Raw genomic sequence first — 15,666 nt, forward strand, 5'->3', positions numbered from 1 at the left:
AAATCAGACATGTGACCAAGGCTATGTTCGGGTGGGCACGCCCCCTTGGTGCTGGACACGCCCCCTTGGGGGCCGACCATGTTGTCCTCCTTTTTGGTTTCCAAAATATGGTCACCCTACATAACGTCTTCTGTACAAAATCATCCAGCATACAAAATATCACCATCCAGCATCCACCCGCACCACCATTACATCTGTACAACTTTATATACATTTTCATACAAGGTATTGCACCCTGTTTCATCAGCCAATTATTCAATTAACAGTTGAGACAGGAGGCCTTGACATTTTACAGTCCAGTAATGATGTGTAACACCTGTAGAGAATCGTGGATCCAGAGATTGTGGCAAAGTCCATTTTTTCTTCTTCCAGGGGCTTAACCCTCTGTAGGTAAATTTTCCAACCCTGACAGTTCCGGCCTAGTTGCTCCGTGGCTCTCTGCCTGTCAAGCGAGCAAGTGGTAGCCGTGATGAGCAAGAAGACCAGAAACAGCAGCTGATCACATTGATGGTGAGAAGGTTGACTCACTGAGAGTGGGCCCCCCTGGTAGCCTGCCCCCATTTTAATCAAGCCGTGCTTCCAGTCCTCATTGTGTTAAACTACATCTGCATTTGCAGATGCTGACTGTCACACCTCTCCCCCCCCACTTCCCCGTAATCATTTTTAATAAAACCGAGAGGTGCCGGGGCTCGAATGGTCCGAGAAGATTGCCACAGGCACCACTTCTTTCTGACGTTTTGTGTCCGGGTCCCGTTCTTGTGAGTCGCGATTAGGGAAAGCCGTTCTGGACGCCTTCAAAGCAACTCCCGTTTGGGCGATGCTTATGTTTTCAGGCCTAGGCCCCATGGGAAATTAAGAACCAGCTTTCGCCCTCTCGCCCCTGACCTCTGTTTTGAAGTGGCGGCGTTTACGTGCGCCAGGGCTCCTTCTCTCCCTCGCCGGACAAATTCCGCTCATGTTTTAATCCTTAATCCAGAGCAGCGGGGCGTCCATGGTGACATTCTACTCGGGGGACATGTGAGGGCAGGAGGGAATTCTCAGAGCACGTTTTGCTTCTCCCAGGTGGGATGAAAGACCCGTGGGCAGGGCTGGCGTCGGCGCACGACGCAGCCATGGGTGGCAGTCCTGGCCAGGGCAGGACAGGTCGGCTGGGCTCCTGTCAAGCCAGCAAGGGGTAGCAATGAAGAGGAGGAGGAGGAAGACCAAGAGCAAGGAGTCTTCAAACTGTGGCATGCCAGCCCTGCTGTTTTTGGGGGCCACTCCTGCTCATTCGGCTGAGAGGGGCCTTGGGCCTCTGCCCCCAAAGCCTCACTGCCAACAATTCCTTGCTCTGCTCTCATCTCATCTTTGCACTGCTGTTAGTTGAGGTGGGCGAAGCTGGGTACAGAGATGACATGTCACCAAAGTCATTTCCCTCTTCCTGCTGGGGGGCAGTGGGGAGGGGGCTCTTTCCCCAATCCTTCTCTGTTGGCTGGAGAACCAAACATTCTGTAAAATGAAATCATCGGGTCTTAATCTATGGAGGTTGCGGAGAGGGGGGTGGGGACCTTGCCTGCAGGCTGGCGCCAAGAGTCAGCATGGTTGGGCAGCTGCTGAGGGCCCACACCCCAGCAGGGGACCCCTGACAAAAGCCCCCCTGGACTTGATTCTCTCTCCCCCCCAATTGCAACCAGCTTGTTCACCTGCCTCTCGCAGGTGAACAAGAGCAGCTGGGGACGACGGTGATGAGCAGGTGAGGTGCACTCCCTGGTAAAGATGTGATGGTTTCCGAGAAACCCATTCCATCTGCGTTTCACAGATTGTCAAGCACTTTTCGTTTGTTGTCCATTCGTTGTTGGAATTGGGGGTTTGTTTTTAACAGAACTTTGTTCTACTGGCACTAATTCACATCAGTGCTACTATGCATCAGCACTGATGCGAATTAGTGCAATTCATCCCCAACACTAAAAAAACAAAACCCAGTCCACAGAATCCACGTGACTCGGAAAAAGCCAGTCCGCTGAGGAATCCGCAGGTCGGTTTCATAAAAATCTGAATTCATTTGGATCTGTTGTGGCCTTTTCCGACATCCATACTCACTGGGGGAGTTTAAGCCTGTCCCCTACCTCCTGCTGTGGGTCGCCTTCCCTCAGGGGAATGGAGTGGACAGACCCCTCTCTCTGGGACTATAGAGTCAGTGTGGTGCAGTGGCTACAGTGTCGGACTGGGAGTAGGGAGATCCGGGTTCTAATCCCCACTCAGCCATGGAAGTTCACTGGATGACTTTGGGCCAGTCTTGACTCTCAGCCCAGCCTACCTCACAGGGTGGTTGTTGTGAGGATAAAATGGGGAGGAGGAGGATTATGTGCACCACCTTGGGTTCCTTGGAGGAAAAAAGGTGGGATATAAAATAAATATAGGTGTGCACCATGGCAGGGGTTGTGTCTAGGGATACCAGCAGGCATGGCTTCACTCAGGCAGCTGCGTCGTTCAGCCCAAAGGCTTTGCTGTATCAAATGTCGCCCTATCTGCACCCGTGCGAAGCCGGGTCGGTTTGCTAGTTACAAATAAAGCACTCTTTTACAACAGTTTGAGACACATTCTCTCGCCACAGACGTATTAATCCTCCACCATAATCTCTGCGAGGAAAAATAATAATCAATCTCTCTGTTTTATTTATTTATTTATTTATTTGCATTTTTATACCGCCCAATCGCCGAAGCTCTCCGGGCGGTTCAATTCTCTTGGTGCAACCAATGATGGTCTTCCCTCTCTCAGGCCCTCCTGACCCCCACCCCCACCCCCATTTCAGAACTGCTTCATCTCAGTCCAAATAAGTCACCAAGGCCAACATGAGATCTATTAACCAGGATGTTGTGAGCTATCTATTGAACGGGGCCGTGGAGGGCAAGGGAGTTGTTTGGAACCCTCCACCCTGTTGAACAAAGATGTAACCTTGGTTTTATCTTTGTCTCCCCTCCCTTTCTCTCCTTTGTCTGCCATATCCAGCCTTTTGCCAAGTTGTGTCGCTTTTGCCTTTGCCAGGGTTAGGAGGAGAAGGCTATCAATGGGTATTAGCCCTGACGGCTGTGTGCTACCTCCAGTATTCGAGGCAGTAAGCCTATGTACACCAGTTGCTGGGGAACATGGGCGGGAGGGGGCTGTTGCACCATGTCCTGCTTCGTTGGTCCCTGTTCGACAGCTGCTTGGCCACTGTGTGAACAGAGTGCTGGAGTAGCTGGACCCTCGGTCTGATCCAGAAGGGCTCTTCTTAGGTTCTTAAGCTTGCAAGAATTTGGTTCCTTCGGTCTCTTTGGCAAAAACTGTAGTCCAGGGGTGGGCAGAAGGTAGATTTCCAGTTGTTTGGACTTCAACTCCCAGAAGACCCTGCCATCATGGCCAATGGCCAGGAATGCTGGGACTTGAAGTCCAAAACTGCGCCTCTCTTGTCTAGACGGGTGCAACCTTCTTCTTTCTGGTCTCCTCACATGGGAAAGAAATTTGCTCCATTTGCATTTTAGTGCAACTTCCCCTAATCTCACACTTTTGAACCAATACATGGACCAAAACTCAGTTATTCTTTGAAATTGGCCTTTCCCTGAATGTTGCAGTGGAGTTCCGCAACGGAATTCTGTAATCCTCATTCTGTGGGACAGACACAACTATAGCACATACCATTTATTTATTTATTTATACATACATGCATTTAATTCCCATCTCCTGCTCCCATAATTTTTCTCCCTCTCTCATAACACAAATCCAAAGGGGTCATCCCATAAAGCTGATTGGTGGGAGATTCAGGACAGATCAAAGGAAATGCTTCTTCAGATGGCGTGTAGTTAAACTATGGAACTCACTATCACAAGATGTGGTGATGGCCACCAATTTGGCTTTAAAAAGGATTAGACCAATTCCTGGAGGAGAAGGCTATCAATGGCTACTACTCCTGATGGCTATATGCTACCTCCAGTAACCAAGGCAGCAAGCCTGTGTACACCAGTTGCTGGGGAACATGGGTGGGAGTGTGCTTTTGCACATGTGTCCTGCCCGTGGGCTCCTGGTTGACAGCTGGTTGGCTGCTGTGTGAACAGAGTGCTGAACTTGATGGACCCTTGCTCTCATCCAGCATGCTCTTCTTACGTTCTTGACTCCCCCCCCCCTGCAAGGAATCCAAGATGGCTTTCATGGTCCTCCACCTCTCCATTTTACCCTGACAGCAACCCTGTGAGGTAGGTCAGTCTGAGAGCCAGTGACAGACCCAAGGTCACCCAGTGAGCTTCATGGCCAAATGGAGACTAGAACCCAGTTCTCTTGAATCGCAGTCCAACATCCTATCCACTACACCACGCCGGCTCATGGTCTATTTACCTTGAGGAAGTGAATTGTGTCGTGATGGCGGCGGTCCAGATGCAGTACAGGTTAATCATAGAAAAAGGATAAGGCTACAAAGATAGGAGAAAGCAATAAGTAACCCATCTTGGTTAAACATCCTACCCTGGATGATTAATGATTGGCAGGGATTAGGGAAAAAGACACAACCAGGAATGTGTGTTAGGAGGTACCAGCTTTCGAGAGCATCATGGAGGTGCCGCCAGGAGTACCCAAAAACAGGAGCAGAAGAACATTGTAATAGCCCCGTTGGTTCAAACCAATGTCCATCTTACCCAGTGACCTGTTTCCAACAGTGGACATCTTAATGCCTTTGGCAAGCCCACAAGCAGAGCAAGAATGCAATAATACCCTTTCCGCTTTAGTTTTCCCAAAGCACCTGCTTCCCAGAGTTTAGGCTGCCTCTTTGCGTAGAGATACTATTTAGTTGTCCTGGCTAACGTAAGAATATAAGAACTCCGCTAGATCAGACGAAGGGTCCATTCAGTCCAGCATTCTGTTCACATATGGCCAACCAGCTGTTGATGGAAAATCCACAAGCAGGACATGAGTGCAACAGCACCCTCCTGCCCATGGTCCCCAGATGTACATAGGCCTGGAAGGAAAGGAACCTCTTGTGCAAGCACTGAGTCATTACTGACTCTTGGAGGGACGCCTGCTTTCACTGACGTTTTCTTGGCAGGCCTTATAGCGGGGTGGTTTGCCGTTGCCTTCCCCAGCCATTATTACCTTTCCCCAGCTAACTGGGTACTCATTTTACCGACCTTGGGAGGATGGAAGGCTGAGTCAACCCGAGCCGGCTGCCTGAAACCAGCTTCCGCTGGGATCGAACTCAGGCCGTGGGGAGAGTTTCAGCTGCAGAAACTGCTGCTTTACCGCTCTGCGCCACACGAGGCTCTTAGGCCTACTGCCTCGGACACTGGAGGTAGTACCTAGCCGTCAGGGCTAGCAGCCATGGATAGCCTTCTCCTCCAGGAATTTATCCAACCCCCTTTTAAAGCCATCCAAGTTGGTGGCTGTCACTCCATCTTGTGGTAGTGAGTTCCATAGTTTAACTGTGTGCTGTGTGAAGAAGTCCTTCCTTTGATTTGTCCTGAATCTCTCACCAATCAGCTTCACAGTATGACCCCTTTGGTTTCCAGCTTCATGGAATTGTAGGTCTTCTTTACTGTCTAAACATGTGTAGGATTGGCTGTACATTTTTTTAAAGAGCCGCTTAAAAGCTATTAACTTGTACCGGTGGATTCCACAAGTTAATTTTGCCTTGTGCACAAAGGAAGCACTTGCTCTTTCCCAAATCTACTGTTAATCTCTTCTCCCCCCCCCCCCCCCCGTGAACAATTGTTATGAGAGAGGGTGAAAACATTATCCTTCCCATTCATAAGTTTATAGACCCTTAAGGTGGTTAGGGGTAGACAATGCTAGTAGGTCCTGGGGGGAATTTCTGCCCCCACCCCAGCTTGCATTTCTGCTACTGCTGTGCTGCTGGATTTTGGAGGTGTGGCCAGAAAAAAATCTGCGCTAAAAACATGAAAACAAACCAAATCTGTCCATTTTAAGTCTCTGCAGCACTTTGTCATCAAAATTCAACAGCAAAACTGCTGATTGTTTTGGGTGCTGCTGACACTGCACCAGATGACCAGGAGCAGGAAATGTCGCCCCGTGTTAGGCTCCCCCCTCCCCAAAACAATGTCCTGTCCTTTCCTTGATCATTTTGGTTGCACCTTGCTTTTCAGTTTTTCCAACTCTGCAAGATCCCTTTCCTAGCACATCAGGGCCAAGCCGTTTACAGCTTCCTCCGTAAAAAAATAACAAAACCCTGCAGCTTGGGTCGTGGCCTGGAATGCAATTAAAAAAAACGGGGCAGATGCTGCAGCGTTGATGTCATTTGCTCCAGGGGTCCCACATCTGATAGCATGCTGGAAGGCAGGTGTGTGTGAATGAATGCTGAGATCTGTGATCCGGACTACTGACAGGAACAATATGCACAAGAACCGAAAATGCATTCATATAAAAAGCAGTGTCTATGGTGAGATTAAAAGGTGCCTCCTAGTCAGATTTTAGACCGCAAGTTGACCCTATTAAGTTTCTTAGGATGCAATACTAGGCATATTTAGACTGGGAAAAGTCCTGTAAGGCTTTTTTTCTATCTAAAAATCCACAGGATTGCACCCTTAATGGATCCAGGGCCGGTGCCAGACTATTTTGCGCCCTAGGCAAGGTGAGTTACTTTCACTCCCACCCCCCAAAAATGCCAACTTTCATTTTTAAGAACAGATGTTTCCTGGAAAAAATAAGCACAAAACTTGAAACTGCTAAATTTACTTTAAAGTGCAAGAAATACGTCATGCCAATTATAGCAAACAAATTGGAAAGGAACGTCTATGGGTCTAAAATGCTTTATTTAATAGGAATATCACCTCCAAATCATCCCCCCCAACTCACACACGCGCGCACACACACACTCAGCATCACTCACTCCAAACAAACACACGCATGAACACATGCATTCACACAAAGACCCCGTGCACCCCATTCACCCATACATTCTCTCTCTCTCTCTCTCTCTTCTGGGCGCGTTCTGGAAATCTGAACGTGGAGCCGCCCCACCCTCACCCCAGCGTCCCTGGCTTCGCTTCGGCTGGATGGGCGTGGGGTGCCATCTCGCCCGCCCAGGCCCAGCTGAATCCTTGGGCCGGGCCGGCTCACAGCCAACGCGCATGAGTGCTGCGCTGCGCCCCTCTTAGCTTGGCGCGCTAGGCGGCCGCCTGAGTGGCCTCTATGGTAGCACCGGCCCTGAGTGGATCACAAGCTAAATACAACCTAGGAGTGTGATGCGGCAACTAAGAAAGAGAATGCAATCTTGGGCTGCATTAAGAGAATTCCACTCCATTCTGTGTTAGTCAGGCTGTATTTGGAGTACCACACCCAGTTCTGTTGGAGTGGGTCCAGAGAAGAGCAGTCAGGATGGCGAGGGATCTGGAAACCAAGCCATTTGAGGAACAATTGAAAGAGCTGGTTATGATGCACCTGGAGAACAGAAGTTTAATAGGAAGACATGAGAGCGGGCTTCAAATATCTGATGGGCTGTCATGCAGAAGATGGAGCCGACGTTCTCTCCTGCTTCAGAGGGCCAGACGAGAATCAACAGGGGGAAATTGCAGGGAAGCAGACTTTGGCTAAACATTAGGAGAAACATCCTAAGAGTAGGAGCTGTGCAGCAGTGGGACCGATTGCCTCGGGAGGTGGTGAGTTCTCCTTCGCTGGAGGTATTTCAGCAGCGGCTGGATGGCTCTCTGCCAGGGCTGGTCTGCACAGGGGGTTGGACTAGATGGTCTCTGAGCTCCCCTCCAACTTTCCGATTCTATAGTTTGGGCTGCTGTTCCTGGGATTGCCAATTTCTTCGCTGCTGTCAGGCTGTTGTGCCTGTAACCCGCTGTATCACAGCCAGAAATTCAACATGAATAACTTTTCCTGATGGAGATAGAGTGACGGTAAAAACATCCATTGGCTGAATTTTCTCTTGTCGTGTACCAGTTAAAGCACTGGAGCCCTTTTTCTTTCTTTCTTTGGAAGTTGGCCACCTTACCTATGAACAGGCAAATGTGTATGCCTGAATTCCACAGGGCTACAGAAAAAGCACGTAATGCCAGCTTCTGAAGAATCTTATTGTTAGGGTTTTTTTCTTTTCTTTTTCAAAAATTCCTGCGAGCACCCAGAGACGTGCTTGAAACTGCCAGTGTAACGCCTGGTAAACCACAGAAACCGAAAAGGTTGGCTGATTAAATCTTTCAGGGGTGAGCCCGCTGCGAGAACCATGGCAAACATGAAATGTTAAACGTATCTAAATAACAGTCCTGCAAACCAACATCATTTTGCAAACTTCTTACGCAAAACAAGAAAAACGCAATTGCATTCTCAGCTGTTTTTGCATCATTGACAAAGGCTGCAGGATTTAGCTCTTCTTGGCACAGAACGTTCAGCCTGACTTCACGTTTACTCGGAAATAAGTCCGACTGTGTTCAGTGGGGCTTTCTCCCAGGTAAGCGTGCATAAGATGACAGCCTTCGGTTTTTATTTCGGTAGCACAGAAAAGTAGACCCAGCTTTGATTAAGAGACATTAAAAGAAAAAGTGTACTGAAAGTAAGTGCAATAATGCCTGTGGCGGAGCACGGATTGTCGGTCAAATCAAGGCCTCCTATAGTGCATCTAGGAGGGCCAGGATCTCTTCTCGATCTTCCCAGAGTGCAGGACACGGAATAATGGACTCAAGTTACAGGAAGCCAGATTCCAGCTGGACATCAGGAAAAACTTCCTGGCAGTTAGAGCAGTATGACAATGGAAGCAATGACCTGGGGGGGGGGGCTCTCCCACACTAGAGGCCTTCAAGATATAGCTGGACAGCCATCTGTCAGGGATGCTTTAGGGTGGATTTCTGCATTGAGCAGGGGTTTGGACTCGATGGCCTTGTAGGCCCCTTTTAACTCTACTATTCTACGATTCTATGAATTACAGATTCTCATTAGCACTGTGAACTGGTTTTATGGATAGAGCTGGGATGGAGCATCTGTGGGATGAGACCTCCTGGGGTCCCAATCCGGCCCTCTAGACTTCACCAGAGGCCCATGCACCTTTCATAGAATCATAGAATAGCAGAATTGGAAGGGGCCTACAAGACCATCAAGTCCAACCCCCTGCTCAATGCAGGAATCGACCCTAAAGCATTCCTGACAGATGGCTGCCCAGCTGCCTCTTGTAGGCCTCTAGTGTGGGAGAGGCACACTTTCCCTTAACCACATCTCATTTTATTTATTATTTATAATTGCCTTTACAACCCACCATTTTTCCTCTTTCAAGGAACCCACAGCGGTGTATATGGTTCTTTTCCTCCTTCGTTGTTATCCACACAACAACCTTGCGAGGTAGGTTGTTGTTGTTGTCATCGTCATTTTTCTTCCTTTCTAAAAGGTTAAAATGCCTCCCTGAAGGCTAGATTGCTGCCAAAAAGAACAGGAAGCTACAATATGCAGATTTTTTTGGCTCCACCCCTTTTACCTTCCACTGGAGTGTGACTGCCAAGAGCCTCTCTGAAATTGAATTTGACCCTCGGATTGAAAAAGGCTCCCTACACCTGGGATATAGTGGGTCCATTCAGAAGACACCTTAAACCACGGCTTTAACCATGGTGGTTAAGCCAGAAAGCCAGGCCATGTTCAGAAGACACTTTAAACCACGGCTTTAACCATGGTGGTTAAGCCAGAAAGCCAGGCCGTGTTCAGAAGACACTTTAAACCACGGCTTTAACCATGGTGGTTAAGCCAGAAAGCCAGGCCATGTTCAGAAGACACTTTAAACCACGGCTTTAACCATGGTGGTTAAGCCAGAAAGCCAGGCCATGTTCAGAAGACACTTTAAACCACGGCTTTAACCATGGTGGTTAAGCCAGAAAGCCAGGCCATGTTCAGAAGACACTTTAAACCACGGCTTTAACCATGGTGGTTAAGCCAGAAAGCCAAGCCATGTTCAGAAGACACCTTAAACCACGGCTTTAACCATGGTGGTTAAGCCAGAAAGCCAGGCCGTGTTCAGAAGACACTTTAAACCATGGCTTTAACCACAGTGAATAAGGCTTTTTACTTTATTCAGTATGGTTAAAGCCGTGGTTTAAGGTATCTTCTGAATGGGGCCAGTGTGTTGCACTTGCTCTGGGTTCGAATTCCCACCTAGCTTTCAGTCTCACTGCTTAGCTATGGACCAGTCGCCCGCCCTCGAGCCAATTTACCGTGAAGGGGTGTGATGAGGGTCAGATGGGGTGACGCCACTCAGAGCGTCTTTTGCAAACACAACACGTGTATAAATAAACCGGGACCATCTGGAAACACGCAGCCAACGAGGCCAACAAGTTAATAATTAGGTGTTTCGAGTGAAGAGATAAGATAATCAATGGCAAGGTTGCACAACTCCAAATGCTTTTCTCTGTGCCATTATTGTTATTTTTAGCTTGCAAACATTTACTTCTGCATTCTGATTTGAATGCTCTTTTGTATGCCCAGTGATGGATGCTGTTTCATTTAGGGGCTGCAGGGTGCAGAGAGAGAGACAAACATTTGGTGAATCGGTGAAAAAGGAGCCCTGATTTTTGAAAAAGCAAGCAATTTTAAAATACAACTACTTCCCAAAAATATATGGGGTGCAGGGCCGGTGCCAGACTATTTTGCGCCCTAGGCAAGGTGAGCTACTTTCAGCCACCACCCCCCCGCCCCCCCCCCCCCCGCCCCCAAAATGCCAACTTTGATTTTTAAGAACATAGGTTTCCTGGAAAAAATAAGAAGCACAAAACTTGAAACTGCTAAATTTATTTTAAAGTGCAAGAAATACGTCATGCCAAGGAATGTCTATGGGTCTAAAATGCATTATTTAATAGGAATATCACCTCCAAATCATCCCCCCAACTCACACACATGGCGCACACACACACACTCAGCATCACTCACTCCAAACAAACACATGCATGAACACATGCATTCACTCAAAGACCCCATTCACCCATACATTCTCATTCTCTCTCTCTCTCTCTCTCTCTCTCTCTCTCTCTCTCACACACACACACACACACACACACACACACACACACACACCTCAGTCTTACCACTCACTTCTTCTCTTTCTTCTTCTCCACCACCTGTTGCTTGGTTCTTGCTTCTTCTTTCTTCTTCTTCTTCCCCATCTTCTTCAGTGCTGGGGGTGGGGGTGGCCAGGGACGCTGGGGTGGGGATGGCAGCTCCACGTTCAGGCTTCCGGGCGCGTTCCGGAAGTCCGAACGTGGAGCCGCCCCACCCCCACGCCAGCGTCCCTGGCTTCTCTTCGGCTGGGCGGGCGTGGGGCGCCATCTCGCCCACCCAGGCCCAGCTGAATCCTCGGGCCGGGCTGGCTCACAGCCAATGTGCATGTGTGCTGTGTTGCGCCCGGTGCCCCTCTTAGCTTGGCGCTCTAGGCAGCCGCCTGAGTGGCCTCTATGGTAGCAGCAGCCCTGATGGGGTGGAAAGCAAAACTAGCATGAAAACTAGCACAAAACTTTGGCCTAGGTTCGGAGGTGATAAGTGGGTGGGGGTTGGATTCCCCCCCCCCTTTGCCAGGATCCACTTGCAGACGTGTCATTTTCACGCTTTTGGTGGTGGCACAAAACTTGGGATGTGTGATCCCAATCACAAAACTTGGGATCTTTGGCACAGGTTTGGAGGAGATATGACCCTTTTCTTGTGTGTGTGTGTGTGTGTGTGTGTGTGTGTGTGTGTACTAAAAAACCCCACATGCGCTGTATCAGTACCCATTCGTGGGTGACGGCACAAAACTGGCACAAAACCTTAGCAAGGGTTTGGAGGAGATACTACCGTATTTCTTCGATTCTAAGATTATTATTATTTATTTATTTATTTATTTATTTATTTATTTATTTATATAGCACCATCAATGTACATGGTGCTGTACAGAGTAAAACAATAAAGATGCCATTGATTGTAAGACGCACACTAATTTCAGTACCACCAACAGGAAAAAAAAAAGCTTTGATTCTAAGAAATAATAAAAGCACCCTGGTTTTAGAGATGTTTATATGGGGGGGAAAGTGTGGCTTAGAATCGAAGAAATACGGTATTTTTTTTGGGGGGGGGGGTTCATTGTTAACACAGCCAGTCCAAGTGATCCTTCTGTGGCCAGTGGAATGTCGGCAGAATGTAAGTGGGCCTTCTAAAACTAAGAGGTGACATTCCAGCACATCCGGAGGGCACCAGGTCGGGGAAATCAGGTATATTCATAGAATCATAGAATAGTAGAGTTGGAAGGGGCCTATAAGGCCATGAGTCCAACCCCCTGCTCAATGCAGGAATCTACCTTAAAGCATGCCTGACAGATGGTTGTCCAGCTGCCTCTTGGATGCCTCTAGTGTGGGAGAGCCCACAACCTCCCTAGGTAACTGGTTCCATTGTCGAACTGCTCTAACAGTCTGGATGTTTTTCCTGATGTCCAGCCGGAATCTGGCTTCCTGTCACTAGAGCCCATTATTCCGTGTCCTGCACTCTGGGAGGATCGAGAAGAGATCCCGGCCCTACACCTTCGTTACGCACTGATGCAGCAGTAGACTAAAAGACAACAATGGTCTTTGCCTCTTGAGTTAATGGGACTGGCATTTCTTTGGTTTAGATACAACATAGCTGATAACCTGGTTTTACTGGAAATATAACTTTAGTTTAGATAGTAGCTACTTCTTTATGCAATTGCACAATGCCTGTGTTTGTAACGGCCCTGTCGCTACTGGCTGTAACTTTCCACAAAATTTGGCCACAGGGCTGAAATTTTCCGTTGTTCGGCTTTACCGAGAGAGGTGACTCTTTTCCTACGTAGCTGTGCTGCCGTCAGGCTAAGTCTTTGGGGCAGGAGAACCTCCAAAGGCAGCTGCAGGGCTGGTTCACCACAGCCTTCCCTAACCCAGCACCCTCCTTTTGTGTTGGACAACAACCCCCATAACCTCCAGCCAGCATTTATCTGGGGATTATGGGAGTTGTAGTCCAACACATTTAGAGTGCATCGTGTTGGGGGAAGGGCTGCATTACCACCTAAACAGCCACATCCCCTCTCCTGTAAAACCACTAAGCCCAGGGTCTAAAATTACCTCGATATGCTGCTGTTTTTCATACTCGTCGGACCTGTTTAATTCTGGAGTTACAAGGAAGTTGGTAAGCCATCATCGTCAGTCCATTTACTCAGAGATAGTCTCAAAGAACCTGAAATAGTTGGAACAATTGCTCTCTTCCACTCAACCACTTTTCCTCCTCTCCGTTTGCAACGGAAACACCTGGAGATGACTTATTTATTTCATTCATTTCTGAAATGTACATCCCATCCTTCAATGGCTAATCAGCATTCGCAGGGCATCAGAACCTAAGGAGTCCTGCTGGATCTGACCGAGGGTCCATCTGGTCTGGCCCTCAACCAGCTGTCAGCCAGGAACCCACAAGCAGGACACGGTGCAACAGCACCCTCCCACCCATGCTCCCCAGCAACTGATGCACACAGGCTTACTGCCTCTGATACTGGAGGTAGCACATGGCCATCAGGGCTAGTAGCCATTGATAGCCTTCTTCTCCAGGAATTTATCCAACCCCCTTTTAAAGCCATCCAAATTGGAGAGAGTGAGTGAGAGATTGAGATTACAGTGTTTGTGTGGCCGGTTCACAATGTAGCCGAAAGAGAAAGGAAACCCCAGATAAGGAGTAAGCAAAAAAGGCAAAAAGGCAAGGGGTGGAACCAGGAGTGTGTTCAAAAGGATTTATTATTGCCGACGCATTTTGGACTATATCGAATCCTTCATCAGGGCAATCTAAAGGAAATTTTAAAAAGATACAGTTTTACAGAAGTGGGGAATTGTAGAATCATAAAACGCTCCTACAATATACTTTAAAACAGTTTTCTAAAAGTCATTGTGACGAGACGTCAAGATATATAACAATTCTTGTAAAATAAAACTGTTTAAAATAAAGGGAAATCAAAACCTTTTGATTTCACTTTATTTTAAATTGTTTTACTTCATTCGGATGCACTCCTGGTTCCACCCTTTGCCTTTTGGCTTTTTTTGCTCACTGGTTCGCAACATAAGCAGACGGTAACAGACAAAACTCTTTTCTTTAACAGATTTCCTGAATTTACCACCTCTTGTGATTTGGAACAGGTCTGGTATCAAGGGTAGGGCATGGCTGGCCATTTGCTGAGGGCCCACCCCACCCCAACAAAAGCCCCCGGAGTTGCTGCTCTTTTTCCCCACTCCAACCTGCTTCTAGGCCTCATCTAGAGTATTGCATCCAGTTCTGGGCTCCACAATTCAAGAAGGATGCAGACAAGCTGGAGCATGTTCAGAGGAGGGCAACCAGGATGATCAGGGGTCTGGAAACAAAGCCCCATGAAGAGAGACTGAAAGAACTGGGCATGTTTAGCCTGGAGAAAAGAAGATTGAGGGGAGACATGATAGCACTCTTCAAATACTTAAAAGGTTGTCACACAGAGAAGGGCCAGGATCTCTTCTCGATCCTCCCAGAGTGCAGGACACGGAATAACGGGCTCAAGTTAAAGGAAGCCAGATTCCAGCTGGACATCAGGAAAAACTTCCTGACTGTTAGAGCAGTACGACAATGGAAGCCTATGCGGCAGGGTCTTGCTATTTATTGTTTTACTCTGTACAGCACCATGTACATTGATGGTGCTATATAAATAAATAAATAAATAATAGGGAGGTTGTGGGCTCTCCCACACTAGAGACCTTCAAGAGGCAGCTGAACAACGATCTGTCAGGGATGCTTTAGGGTGGATTCCTGCATTGAGCAGGGGGTTAGACTAGATGGCCTTGTAGGCCCCTTTCAACTCTGCTATTCTATGATTCTTCACTTGGCTCTCACTCTGGCCCGGACAATGCTGGTGGTGAGGAGGAGCAGAAGACGCCGTGGCTTCCTTACTCCCTCCTCTCTTTTCCTGCCAAGCAAGCAAGGGGTAGCCCTGATGCTGAGGGGGAGCAGTTCGTGACAATGGCGGTGTGAAGGTGTCTTACCATGGGACTGACACTGACTTGGTTGAGTGAATTGACTAAAGAATTGGCCCCAATCCAGCCGCAGTTAGAGGCCCTCTGATGTATAGTTAGCCATGAAGCTCACTGGTAGCAGTCACCACCTCTCAGCCTGCCAGAGTTGTTTTGAGGATAAAACGGAGCGGGGGACAGAACCGCCTGCACAGCACCCTGAGCTCCTGGGAGGATAGAAACGCAATAAATAAATAAGCAATATATTACCTGTAGTGACAGCAAAAGACCGAGCAGCTCCTCTTCTCCTTGCGGGGGTCTTTCCTATGAATTGCAACTTCTGTGCTTCCACCGTGGACCAGCCCTTGAGCTTACTCTGGAGTAAGGAGGACTCGTGGTTTTATCTGCCCTGCCTCCTCTTACTTCAGATTAGTACTGCTACACAGGGCTTGCTCCATCTTTGTAACTTTCTACTCAGGCTTCGACTTCTTTTTTTCTGACCATGTGCCCTTTTCCGGCTTTCTTGCTGCATGGCAGGCAGAAATACAACAGGTGGGTTCCCCGTGCCACCTCGCTGAGAGAAGCAGCCCCTGCTGAATTTCTCCCTGTCTATGCAGCTGCTGGGAGGGTCGAGATTGGAAGGTGCTCAGCTATGGCAAAGTTTTTTTTAGTAGAAGTTTAATTTATTCTTAACGCAGTAAGGGATTTAGTGGTGGTGGTGCAGTTTCTGGCAGTG

Source organism: Elgaria multicarinata, chromosome 18 (genome assembly GCF_023053635.1).
Source record: "Elgaria multicarinata webbii isolate HBS135686 ecotype San Diego chromosome 18, rElgMul1.1.pri, whole genome shotgun sequence".
Classification (NCBI taxonomy): Eukaryota; Metazoa; Chordata; class Lepidosauria; order Squamata; family Anguidae; genus Elgaria; species Elgaria multicarinata.